Raw genomic sequence first — 12171 nt, forward strand, 5'->3', positions numbered from 1 at the left:
GGATACAAGCAGTATCGATTGTTGAGGGTTTTTCTACCAACATCATTTATAGTTAAAATTGTTTGCAGCTGCCTAATGGAAGAATCCCTTGTTACCTATAATGTTTATCTTTAATTCCTTTTGTATATTCTCTCCAAAAAACCCAAAAGGCTTCTTCATTTAAAAAAGGTCAAATTTCATATGTGTAAATAGTGAAAAAATAGCTTTTTTTTTAGTAGGACTAAAAAGGTAGTCAAACATCTCCTGGCCTGCCTCTTGTGCTCCTACAGGCAAGTCCTTGCTTCCATACTTAGTTGCAATTCCCATAGCATCTCTTTGGTTTGTTGATGCTCTGTTAGTCCATTCTGGTTCCTAAGAAATATGTTTTGTCTCACAGGCCTGGCAGGCTGCTCCTACTCCTCAGTGAAGTTTCTCAGTCTTTTCTGGAGTCTTCATGACCACTGCTTAATGTTGGTTCCCTCTTGCCTGCTTCACTTGCCGTTGAAGAGTGGTCACTTTGAGCATCTTTCCCCCTGATCAAGAAGAGAGAGAAGCTCAGCTGATCAAGAAGAGAGAGAGTAGTCACCTTCCTCTCTGGTGGTGGCATCCCACCGCATCTTGTCAGAGGAGGTTAGGACAGAAACCCAAGAATTCCCTGACAGCTGGAGGTGTTACATTGAAGTGCTTCTGGAGTTAGTTATGTTGAGGCACATGGAAAGAAATGAGATGTTGGATTTGTGGAGGCTTTCTGTGGGGACTGCAGAAGGTTCAGAGATACAACCATTGCCCATTTTCTTTTTCTCTCCCATGCCTTTTTGAAGATACTTTTGTTGAGCAACCATGGGTTTTTTTCAAAGCAGTGCAGATCTGATTGTGATTTTAGGTCCACCAGTATACATCAGAGGTGTCCAGAGAAAGCTGATATTTTCAGCAGTGCAGAACCCAAGCAGGCCAAGTCTAACTTATTTCTAGGCATACAGGCCAACACCTGTAGATGATACCAAATGGTTTGCTCTGTTGACTTCAGTGAATGTCAGAGTCCATAAACTCCTAAGTGAAATCAATGCAGCTATAGTAGGTTATACTCAGGAGAATTCACTCAGCAAGTTTAAATGTACTCAGTGCCCTTTTACTGCTGAATGTTTAAACCTCCTGTGTGAATTTGTTACCAGACTCCTGCCTCATGCATTTTTCTAAAACGCTTACTGATACAAATGAGGATGCAGTGAGGTAAACGCAGAAATGGGTTTTATTTTCTGGTGCATGCTAACTGCTATGTGATTATCAGAGATGCAGTATTACATTTCTGTAGAAAATACAGTCATTTCCTTGACTCAAATCAACTCTAGAATAATTAAATTCTGTTTATTTCATTTCTTTATTTTCTGTGGTACTGATTTTGCCCCACATATAAAATTAGTGAATACTGAAAATTGCCAGCATATAATTTGAAAACTTCCTTCTCGTCTCCTTCAGTTTGGTCACTCAACTTTTTAAACTTTTCCTGCTTCTTAGTCTGCAGTGTTGAATTACATCTATCTATCCATCCAACCTTCTGAAATCTTTCTTGTTACCTCAATACTTCAATTATTTATTGCTGAAATGTTGTTCATGTTTTTGTTTGGCCTTGCTCATTTTTGAACTTTTTCCATCATTCAATTTGCTTTTCTTCTCTCAAACAGATGTACTTTTGTCAGTTTGGGGTAAAAGGAAGTATAAAATCCTCTTCTTGGTTGCTCACAGTTCTGGTGATATTACTAGAACAGAAATAGGGAAGCTGGTCTTGACTCCATAGTCCCTTTCAAATGTGACCATCTGCAGAGCTTAGCTAGAACAACAGCAAAGGAATACTGAGCTGAAAAAGAATTTCAGTAAATTAGTTTCTTGATGGAGCAAAAAGGAGGACATGAGCCTAAGAAGAAGAATATTCACAGAATAATGAACTTTAGCAATTAAAGTAAATACAGTAGAATATATTCTTACCAGATCATTGACCTTTACAGGACTTTCAAAAATGTCACTAAATTAGAGGAGAAAAAATAAGGCATGGTTTACAAAGTGTCTCCAATCAGAACATTTCTTTATACTCCTGTGTTTGACATTTTTAAACCTTGAAACTCCTTTAATAGTATTTTGTATCAACACTGTGAGAGTGACTTGGGAAAATTTTTATGACAGTTTAAAATGGGAAATTTGGGGCTAAATGCAGTCAGAATGTTTCAGTAAATCTGTCTGACACTTCTGACATTGAGCTTAGTAGTAAGTGGTAATTATGGGATCCTTTTCTGCTTATGAAATAGTAAAAGAATTCTTTCAGTGTTTCTATAAAAATAACAGTTAATGCACTTATAAATTTAAACTCACACAAGATATATTTTTATTTTGCATTTCACCCTATTACGTCTACATTCAGATAAGGACTGTGATTTCACTAGTGGATGGAACATTTTTTATAAGCGCTGAAGCAATGAACCCAAAATACTTTACTGAATTCAGAGTAGAGTGTGGTACCTGTTCAAAGTTTTTACAATTCAATACAAGAAACAAACACGAGAACATTACAAGTCCATAATGTCATCAATTCCAAAACCTAGGGAACAATGAAGATTTACTGTAGATTGTGGATTACTGTTACAAAGCAGTCTTTTGTTTGAATCCACTAGAGTGCTTTTACTGACAATGGAGTATGATAAAGCACGTTTTAATAGCAACTAAAAGTTGCATTTAATTTTCCATATGGAGAAAAAAGTTGTAAGTCATTATTTGAAATATTTAAAATATTTATTTCAAGAGGAGGGGGATATGCTCAAAGATAAAGTTGCTTTAGTGGTACAAACATACAGAAATACGTGACTTCATTGACATCTGTCATCCTTTGCTGTTTTGCTGAAGCTCTCTGTGGCACAATGGATTCCACAAACAAACACCTTACCAGGGAGAAAGACTGAACATGGAGGAGCAAATGGGAATGATGCTAACTGTGTCAGAGGGAAGTCAGCTTTCGATTTCTCAGTATGTCATTAAACATGACTGATACAGCAAATACTAAACATGAAGAAACTCCTCTTCATCTAGATGAAATCTGTACATCTCAGAAGTTTTTGAATTTGGTATATAGGAGAGGTTACAAGCAAAGGTTACAGGTTTTGTTGAAAAGCCAAAGCATGCCTTGTTCAGAGAAATCAGTGAATTAAAGACTAGTTCAGTTAATAACAAAAATAATAAGAATAAACTAATCCATAAAGACTATATAAAAGGGTGTTACCAGAAAGGTAATGCACCTATCTTGCCCTTCACACTTCTTTTTGATATTTTGAGTGGAAGAGCCAGAATTCTGAGCCTTTAAAGTCACCTATGCATTAGGATGTTGTCAGTTACAAAAAGAAGTGAAAGCATGAATATTTCATATCTCTTTGGCATTCAGCCTGTTTTGCATAGATGGCAGCTGGAGGTTCAAAACAGAGCATTATTGCTTCACCACTGTCACCATGGTTTAGCAGGTAAATAATGCATGAGCTAAGAAGAGTTGACAAGGCAGACGGTAATGATATATTGGTTCAAGAGTCTGTCACCTCGGAAAACACCTAGAAATGATTCACATCAGACTTACTGTTTATTTCATATGACTATTCTTAGATACAGTCTGTAATTAACCTAAAGAATTAGCAGCTGAATGATATGGAAGGCAAGTAGCCCAGCAAAGTTTCAAAAGAACCCTAATCTTAGTACATATGCAGCAAGACTTTTAAACTTGCCAGCTTAAAATTGTGGTGAGTGTTAATCTGCACCCTTTGGGGTGCCAGGTCTTGGTTTTGTCTCTAGGAAAACAAAAGTTCCTTCATATCAGTTAGTCAGTGCCTAACTAAGCTGGGAACATCCTGATGTGTGTTATGCAAAGCAGAACTGCTATCTGTATTATCAGGATTTTTTGCATTACCTGGCACCTGATTAAAATGCTGACAAAAAACCAGGAACACTACATTGTACAGCACCAAGCATAAGAAACAGTTTTTAAGTAAGAATGTCCAGACCTAATCTACAGAAATTAGAATAGCTGCTGTACAGTGGCTGTGGAGCAATCGGGGGTCACAAGCTCTAATGACAGGCTCATGTTCATCCTGTTTGTCAAAAGTATTAAGATCTTTTTGTGGCTTAATTAAAAAACCCAAACAACACACACACATCCTACCCTGTTCATTGCTCATAGACTGCTTAACCCATAAAGGTTAATTTGTCACGCTAGTGCTTTGTTTCTCATTTTGTTTATGAGATCACTCTCTGTAGTGACATCTGCATGCATTAACTATCCCAACACATTTTGTGTTATCTGGCAGCTTCTTTAATTACTGGTCAGGCATCACTTTTTAATATTGCAGCCAAGCAGAAATGTATTTGTTCCAGTAGCATTTTTAACAGGAGCCTGTAATATCTGAGTGTCCCTGGAGAGCCCTTCCAGCCAGGGTTTGCCAATAAACCGCAGCCGCTTTGCTGCAGCCCGAGGTATCATCAGCTGCTTCCAACTGGATGTGTAATACGTGGTACCTGCTGTGCATAGAAAGTGACTAAGGACTGGTGGGACATTCTTTAGGCACAAATAAGCTGTACTGATTTCCTTCACATCTTGTAATGGGAGATCTGTGATGTGATTTTTAGCTGTCTACCTCCATGGTGGTTTTTAAACTTATTTTTCTTGAGATGTACAACATACAGCAATGGCTTACCAGGACTACAGTACTTAGCATGTTCAGTGAAATTAATTCATTACACTGATAGAAATTTCCAGATAAATAATGTTCTTAATCCAGAGAAATAGAAAGTTTCAGTATTGCCAGTAGGAATGAGGCAGGGCCAGAAAAGATGTGAGCAGCACAGCAGAGTGGATTGAACCAGTCATGTTTGTAGTAAATACTGTATGCAGTAGTTGGAGTAAAATAAAACAGTAGACTATCATGCAGCCAATGGATATGTGAAATTGTTCTTCATGATTGTAAAGCTCCACTGTTGAATATCCAGGGGACTGGAGCACGGGCAGTATATGCAGAACATACCTTTCTATCTCGGAAGAACTGACATTATAGTAGGAAATGTGGTACCTCATCTTGATTTCAAGATCTGTTTCCTAGGAAGAAATGGGATTGTGCTTAAGTGTGTGCCTGAGCCACCTCTGGAAAGTCAGAAACATATACTTTGCTAAATAGTGGCATGCTTAAAATAAAAATTAAAAAAACCCAAAACACTTCAGTCATTTGGAACTTAAAGGGTACAGGGGTGTGTCCTCTCCACCTTTCTCTTCCAGTGTATTTTGCCATGTCTTTTTATATATTGCCTGAGTCAGAAAGAAGTTTAGTTCTGTCAATTTCCCTATTATTGAATAAAGCACCCTTCCTGTTAAAGTTGAGCTGGTCTGTTAGAGGTTGGACCCCCTCAGTTTTATGAGTTAATATCACTGCACATTCTAAATAACTTGTGGCCACGTTGGCAGACTCAGAGTCATTTTCAGCTGCTTTATACTGTGATGAGTATACAATGCCATTGTCAATAAACTGGTTTATTTTCCAGACTAATGGCTATTTCTAGTGGGACTTGAGTTTTTTTTGCCAGATGTTACAGAATCAATATGTCCCAATAGAAAAAAAGGTTAGAATTAGGCTCAGGTATAAATTAAGTTAAAAATTGAGCATGGTTCTTTTGAACCTTGTGAAATATAGAGTAACCAGAACTGGATCCATTTCTGCAATATGGATTGATTAGAGTTTGTATGTAGAGGCTTGTAGGAGCTGCTCTGTTTGAGGCACTATGATAATGATTAATTTCATAAAATATTTGTTCTATGTATCTGCATTGTAAAGAAGATTGAGAATAGGTTAAATTCAGGGTCCAGATAGTACTTGCCAATTCAGTTGACTGTAGTCATATCATGTTTTATTTGCTGTTTCTAATAAATCAGCCTTCAACTTGTGCTTTGCTTGTGAGCAGTCCTATTTTTTTCTTTTTTTTCCAAATCAGATGCTTCCAGAGCAGAACTGTTAGATGAATAAACAATGACAGGATAAGTATAAACTGTGTTAGAGAGTCTGACTATGTTAAAGGAAAGATTAGTACATAGAAGACTCATAAAGTCATTGTTGTTGTCACATCTGAGGCTTATTTTATGTGCACAACATCCCACTGTAACAGATGGACTTGAAAATGAATTTTTTCAGCGAGAAAAACTTGAGGAAAGAAAACAGTAAAAAAAAAATCAGTGTGAATTATCATAATTATAATATTGATAAATAACAGCATGTATAGCTATGATAGATATTCTTTGCTTCCAAACAAAAATGAACTCAGCTTCTCCCAGCTGAAATTTTTGCAGGCACTTTCAAGTGGCAGGTAACTCCATTCTTATTTCTTTCTGCCATTTTTCAGGGAGATTATTCTGTAGTGATTCTTTTTCCTTAGAAATAATTACAGCAAACTCATGCAACTGGGTCTTTTTTGACTGAATTAGCATTAGGAATGGAATTTTTTTTTCTAGTGGCAAAATCTAGATTTTGCAATCTTTTTCTGCTTTAATTCCCTAGTAGGAAGATTTTTAACATAATGAGGGTTTGGCAGGAGTCAGACTGACTTGGTATTTTTTCTGAGGTTCAAAGGAGGAACAGTTTCTTTTACCTTAAAAATTAGTAGTTCAGTTAATCAGCATGATTACTAATGCAAATAGCAATCTTAGTGCAGGGCTGGGATATTTCTCCTCTGCAATGTTTTTGAAGATTTAGAAAGAGGAAGCTTCTTTTCTAGATGCATTTCAGCATCAGCTAGTTTGCATAATTTGACAATGACATGAAGAGGATTGTGAATACAGCAGTTTTCAGAGGTGCCAAGAGTTTTCTCCTGGTTTGCCTTGACTTCAGACCTATCTGTCTTTAAAGGTCAAATTTGGGTGGATGGCAGCTGATGGTGCCACTGCAGCTCTTTTAGAGGAATTGGAAATGGAAAAATTGAACAGGAGCCTCACATATCTAAGTTTGACAGGCTGGTGATTGGGTTACAAGAGTTGTGACCAATACTTTGGTGTTTCTATTTTGCATGTTTTTATTGTGAATCAGGTGAGGGAGAGATAAGCACAATTGATTTGGGCTCTGACTAGCAGCTTCAGCAGCAGTGCTGCCTCTTAGAGCAAAAATAAAACAAAGCAACAAAAGATGATACCAAGCTTTTTGAAATAAGCAAAGCATGTGATTGAAGTAAGATTCCACTGAAAGTGTGTGCAAATCTTCAGGGAAAGTCAACATTTAGTTTTTCATCAGGGAAAGGAATATTCTTTTGCTATGATGAATTGAGACATTTGTCCTAATATGGAAGCTGTAGTGGAGATCTCTGGACAGCAGACTAAGACATGTCTCAACCATAATGCAGCAGTGGCCAATCTTGGGTAAGTCAATGGTTTGTCTCTGCAGAATCCTTTCTCTGACTGTGATTGATACCAATTCTTTTCAGAGGAAAACTTATAGGCAGTTATGGTATATTCAGATTACGAGGTAATTTTTGTTGCTGATGTGTACCATGAGTGGGAGAATATTTAAAAAGCTAAATTCTCAGAAGACATTAATATCTGTCAAATCCACAGTAGAATGGACCAGTCTCCCTAAAAGCAGACTTTTTTCTGAATTAATGCCTTTCTTTGGAAGTTACTTTATATCATGGTTGATAAAAGAATGATAGTATACCAGGTTGGAAAGAGATCTCAGGGATCATCTGGTAATGAACTGTGTCAGTTCAGCCTGTAAGCAGCATTTAGAAATGAGGGTTTGTCTCCTCAGAGTGATGCCTTTGGCTCCCCACATTTAAGTGATGGCTGCTCACTAGCTGAGCAGCCACACAGTAGAGGTGCCCTGGGTGGTGTGAGACATGACACATTAAAAACAACAATTTCTTCAATCACTTTCCTGTTAAAGTCTCAAATACTTTAACATATTAATAGTTAAGCACTGATTAGAGGCAATGATTGAATATTGTGGAGCTAAAAGTCCCAAGGTAAAGTAAAAAACAAAATGTTTAACTGTACTATTGAGGTCAATTATTAGGTAAAACTTCTGAACAGTTTACTGTCATTAAATATTTCAAATTACTCCCCAGAGTCTGTTTGAAAGGCCACTGCTGCCAGTCAGTAGTTGCATGCACAAAGCTGAGAACAGACTGGAAGGGTGAAGTAGCCTAATGCAATCAGATGAAGAGGAAAAAGCTGGATTTCCCAGATAAGACAAACTAGACAAGGAAAATGTCATATAAAGAAAAGCCTTTACTTTTGTCCCTTTATAAGAGTTGCACAATTTGATACAGATAATTTACATTTTCCTGGATGAATATTTTCAGCAACTCTTCTCATGAATATGGAAAACTGGCTGTACTTTTATTGCCATATTCATAAAATATGCATCTAGTGAGTTCCTGTTTTCACAGTATGAAATATGGATTGGAATTTTTAATTTCTTCATTTATTTTCTCGAGGTTTTTTTTTTTTTTTTTTCTTTTAATAAGGTATTTAATGTAATGATTTAGAATGTGAATCCTGTCATGGGTAATTATGTAATAAGCTGCCTTTGGAAGAAACATTGACTTCTTTTACTGCCTCACTGCCAGTTCTCTTATGAATTGAGAGTAAAATACTTGAACTCTCATGCAGGCTGGGGACTTGAGCCATTGAATCCCTCTTTCCTCATAGTATGATATTATTCTGTCTCCCAGCAAACATTTTGCAGACTACTAAATTTTCAAAATCCTAGGTAAATGTAAGCCTTGGGACAGAGAAGAGAGGATTCTTTGATGAAACAGTAGGGGAAAGTGGTTGTCTTTGAAATACCATGAAGTTTGGATGCATCAAGAGAGCAGTTTTCCCCCAGTTCTATTCCTGAACTGCATTTGTTAGGGCTTTACAAGAAACTTACCTGTAAGGCAAGAATAACAGTTGCATTCATTTTCTTACATAGAAAAAAATGGAACAGGTAAAAAGATTTGTTAACTGTCGTTGCCAGTAAGATTTTTCTGAGCTCATACAAAAAACCCAGCCATGTACCTGAAAGATAATATGAATATTTTTTGTTGCTTAATATTTTACTAATATATTGATTTATACTGATATATCACCAAACTGTGTTGCATAAAGGAACAGTTCTATTAAATCAGAAGAGGTGTGTACCCAGAATCATTTGCCAGGAAGATTTCTTCATTCCCTTTTAAAAATACTTGTGTTGAAAGAAACAAGATTTTTAAAAGCTGTGCATCTTTTAAAATGCTACAGTGCCTATTTCCTTTGGTGTGTACTTGGAGACATACTCAGGTATGCAAACTACATGCGTTTATTTCTCGTGACTTTGAAATTAATTGATAAAATTGCCTCAAATAAACTACAAGTGCAAATTCTACAGAAAATCCAAGGAATTTGTCCATAAAATTTTAATTGGGATAAAAAATTGTCACATGTCTGTTCCTACAATAGAGAGATGGTCACAGACATACCCTGGAAACCTCTATCTGAAAATTTCCAATTTTTCTTTTGATTATTTTCGTGTATCAAACATATCTTAATTTTGTTGAAGTTTTTAAGAGGAAAATGTCATTATTGAAACTGAATAGTAAATCTGCATTTGCTCCTTCTACAGTGTGAGTTTTTTGATAGTGTATGTAATTAAACTGTCTCCTTAAAAGGTCCAGTGTCAAATAATCTTAATTGAATAAAAGAGGATATTCTGAGAATGAGGGTAAGAAGAAATTTATCACCTTAAATGCTGTTACAGAAGGTACATACACACAAAGTGCCAAGCTTACTTTACTTGAGGCTTCTTGCTTAATTTGAATTTTGAACAAATTCATGGTGTTTATTGAAATGCAAATTCTTTCATTTTCACTATTCATAAATTTTCACAGGAGAAGAAAAAGGAGAAATGAATAAAATTTCCAGTAGGAGAAACTGTGGCTAGAAATTGGGAAAAATAAATTAAAGGGATAAATTGCCCTGACATATTTTCGAATCACCATTCTGGAGATAAAACAAAAAGCAACTGGATGTAAGCCCATGACACCTGATCTACCTCTTTCCCTGCTTTGAGTGAGCACTCTTATTTTGTGATTCCTGAAATCAGTCTGAAATTGGCTGAGTGTAATGTGCCTCTCTGCTTACCAAAAACACTGTGATATTAAAATAAAAAAATAAAATAAAATAGAACCTTCAGAAGACATTCTTTTTACTTCTGGAAAGGAACCATTATCCAGTATGTGGGAAAAGATATCAAAACACACAGACAGGAGTAAGAAAGTAAATAAATGTCATGATTATCACAATAGGCATTTGCTTTTCAGAATTAAGTGCAGGGTAGACTGCAACTTCTTTAGGTGGCAGTTGAAGGCAAGAAGGAGAAAGTCTATAAATTCCATTAACAGAGAAGATACGATGTGTTGACAATAAATCAATAGTTATGTTAGACCTTAAGAACAACAAAGGATATGTTCAGAGGATGACTCACTTTAGTGAAAGAAAGTGACAAATGGTCTCAGCTTAATGACTAATATCAAACATCGTTAAGGAAAGTAAATTCTGAAGGCTCAGATCAATTTTACCTCTTAGACTCACAAATGGCAAAATACAGAATCAAAGTTAAACTGTCAAAAGAACCCAAATCTCCCAAAATACAGACAATTTACAAAAGAAGATGTATTTTAATTTTCCCTTAGAGCTATAATCTTATAAAATCCAAACTAAACCAAACTGAAACCTCCCCACTAGAGTTCATGTTCTTATTATCCTAACTTCATAGTAGGCACCTTTGTCATCTGACATTCATCCCTCTCCAGAACAAAGCAAGGGATCTACATATGGATCTATATGGAATATAAATGGGATTTAAGTTATCCATGTGCATTTTGTCAGAGTCTATGCTGTAATATTTCATAACCATTACATGTGATCAGGTCATTATGTTTGCCATAATCAGAAATATCTAGTCTTGCATTACCATTTTCCTAGGTTGGGGTGAAGTTTAAACCAGCTTCCACTACTCTAATCCAGGTTTCTTCATACTTCTCTTGTCCCCCTTGTTAACATCAATGCATATGAAAAGAGGGTCCTAGAAAGCTAAGTGTTGCACTTATAAACAATAAGAATTCACTAAGAGAAATGAAAAGACCAATAAAAATTTACTTTTCTCAGAAAGGCAAAGCTTTATTGAATTTTTTAAGATCTCTGGGAACTAGGGTTTTTCAAGTGTGGAGTCAAAGGGGGAAACTTGGAATCCTCAATTAAGCCCACTGAGAAAAATATATTAAGGTATAATTTATATAAGTGATTTTCTGAACACTGGGCATAGTACATGAGGACTGCTGATTACTCAGGATAGGCTAGAGTTCTGTCTGTAACTGAGAATTGTGAGTTATTGAGAAGTTGAAAATTGTTTTTCTGTGGAAAGGAGCAGGTTGGCTCTGCTATAGGCTGAAGTAGGAAGGACGGGAAGCTGTGCAGACTGCTGAAAGGGATCTTCAGATACAAAGCAGATTGAGGAGGCTGTCTCAGGTATGAGACTGATACATGGGAAAACTTGAAGGCAAGTTAGCTGCAGAAGCTACCACTGGAAGCTGTTTCACCAGCTTTGACTGATACTGAAATATTTTTAGTTTTCAGTAACTTTGAAGACAGGAATAACTCACTGTCACACCTACCTGGCTGGTGGATCCACTAATTTACATAAGAGCAGGAAAAATAAGGCATTTTGAGAATACAATTCAGCATTAAACTAGACAAGACTAGACTAGACTATTACTATACTATACTTACTATAATAATGCAAGGTTATTTTTTATGTGCATTTTCTCTATCTGTAAATTGCCCCACCTAGAGCATTGCATCCAGCTCCTGGCCCCCAACGAAAGAAGGACACAGATCTATTGGAGTGAGTCCAGAGGAGGTCATAAAGATAGTCAGAGGGCGATCTCTCCCATGAGGAAAAGCTGAGACAGTTGGATCTGTTCATCCTGGAAAACAGAAGGCTTCAAGGAGACCTTAGGGCACCTTACAGTGCCTGAAGCAGCTACAAGAGAGCTGGAGAGGGACTTCTTACAAGGGAATGTAGTGATAGGACAACAGGGAATGGTTTCAAACTGAAAGAGGGTAGGTGTGAATTAGATACTAGCAAAACATTCTTTACTGTGAGGGTGGTG

General features: G+C 36.5%; 1 protein-coding gene across 8 annotated transcripts in view; it reads left to right on the forward strand.

Annotated features, from left to right (window-relative positions):
• The window catches only part of CACNA2D1 (calcium voltage-gated channel auxiliary subunit alpha2delta 1), a 357726-nt gene that overhangs the window by 135805 nt on the left and 209750 nt on the right, over nucleotides 1–12171 (forward strand). The window lies entirely within an intron of this gene.

The sequence above is a fragment of the Parus major genome, chromosome 1A (genome assembly GCF_001522545.3).
Source record: "Parus major isolate Abel chromosome 1A, Parus_major1.1, whole genome shotgun sequence".
Taxonomy (NCBI): Eukaryota; Metazoa; Chordata; class Aves; order Passeriformes; family Paridae; genus Parus; species Parus major.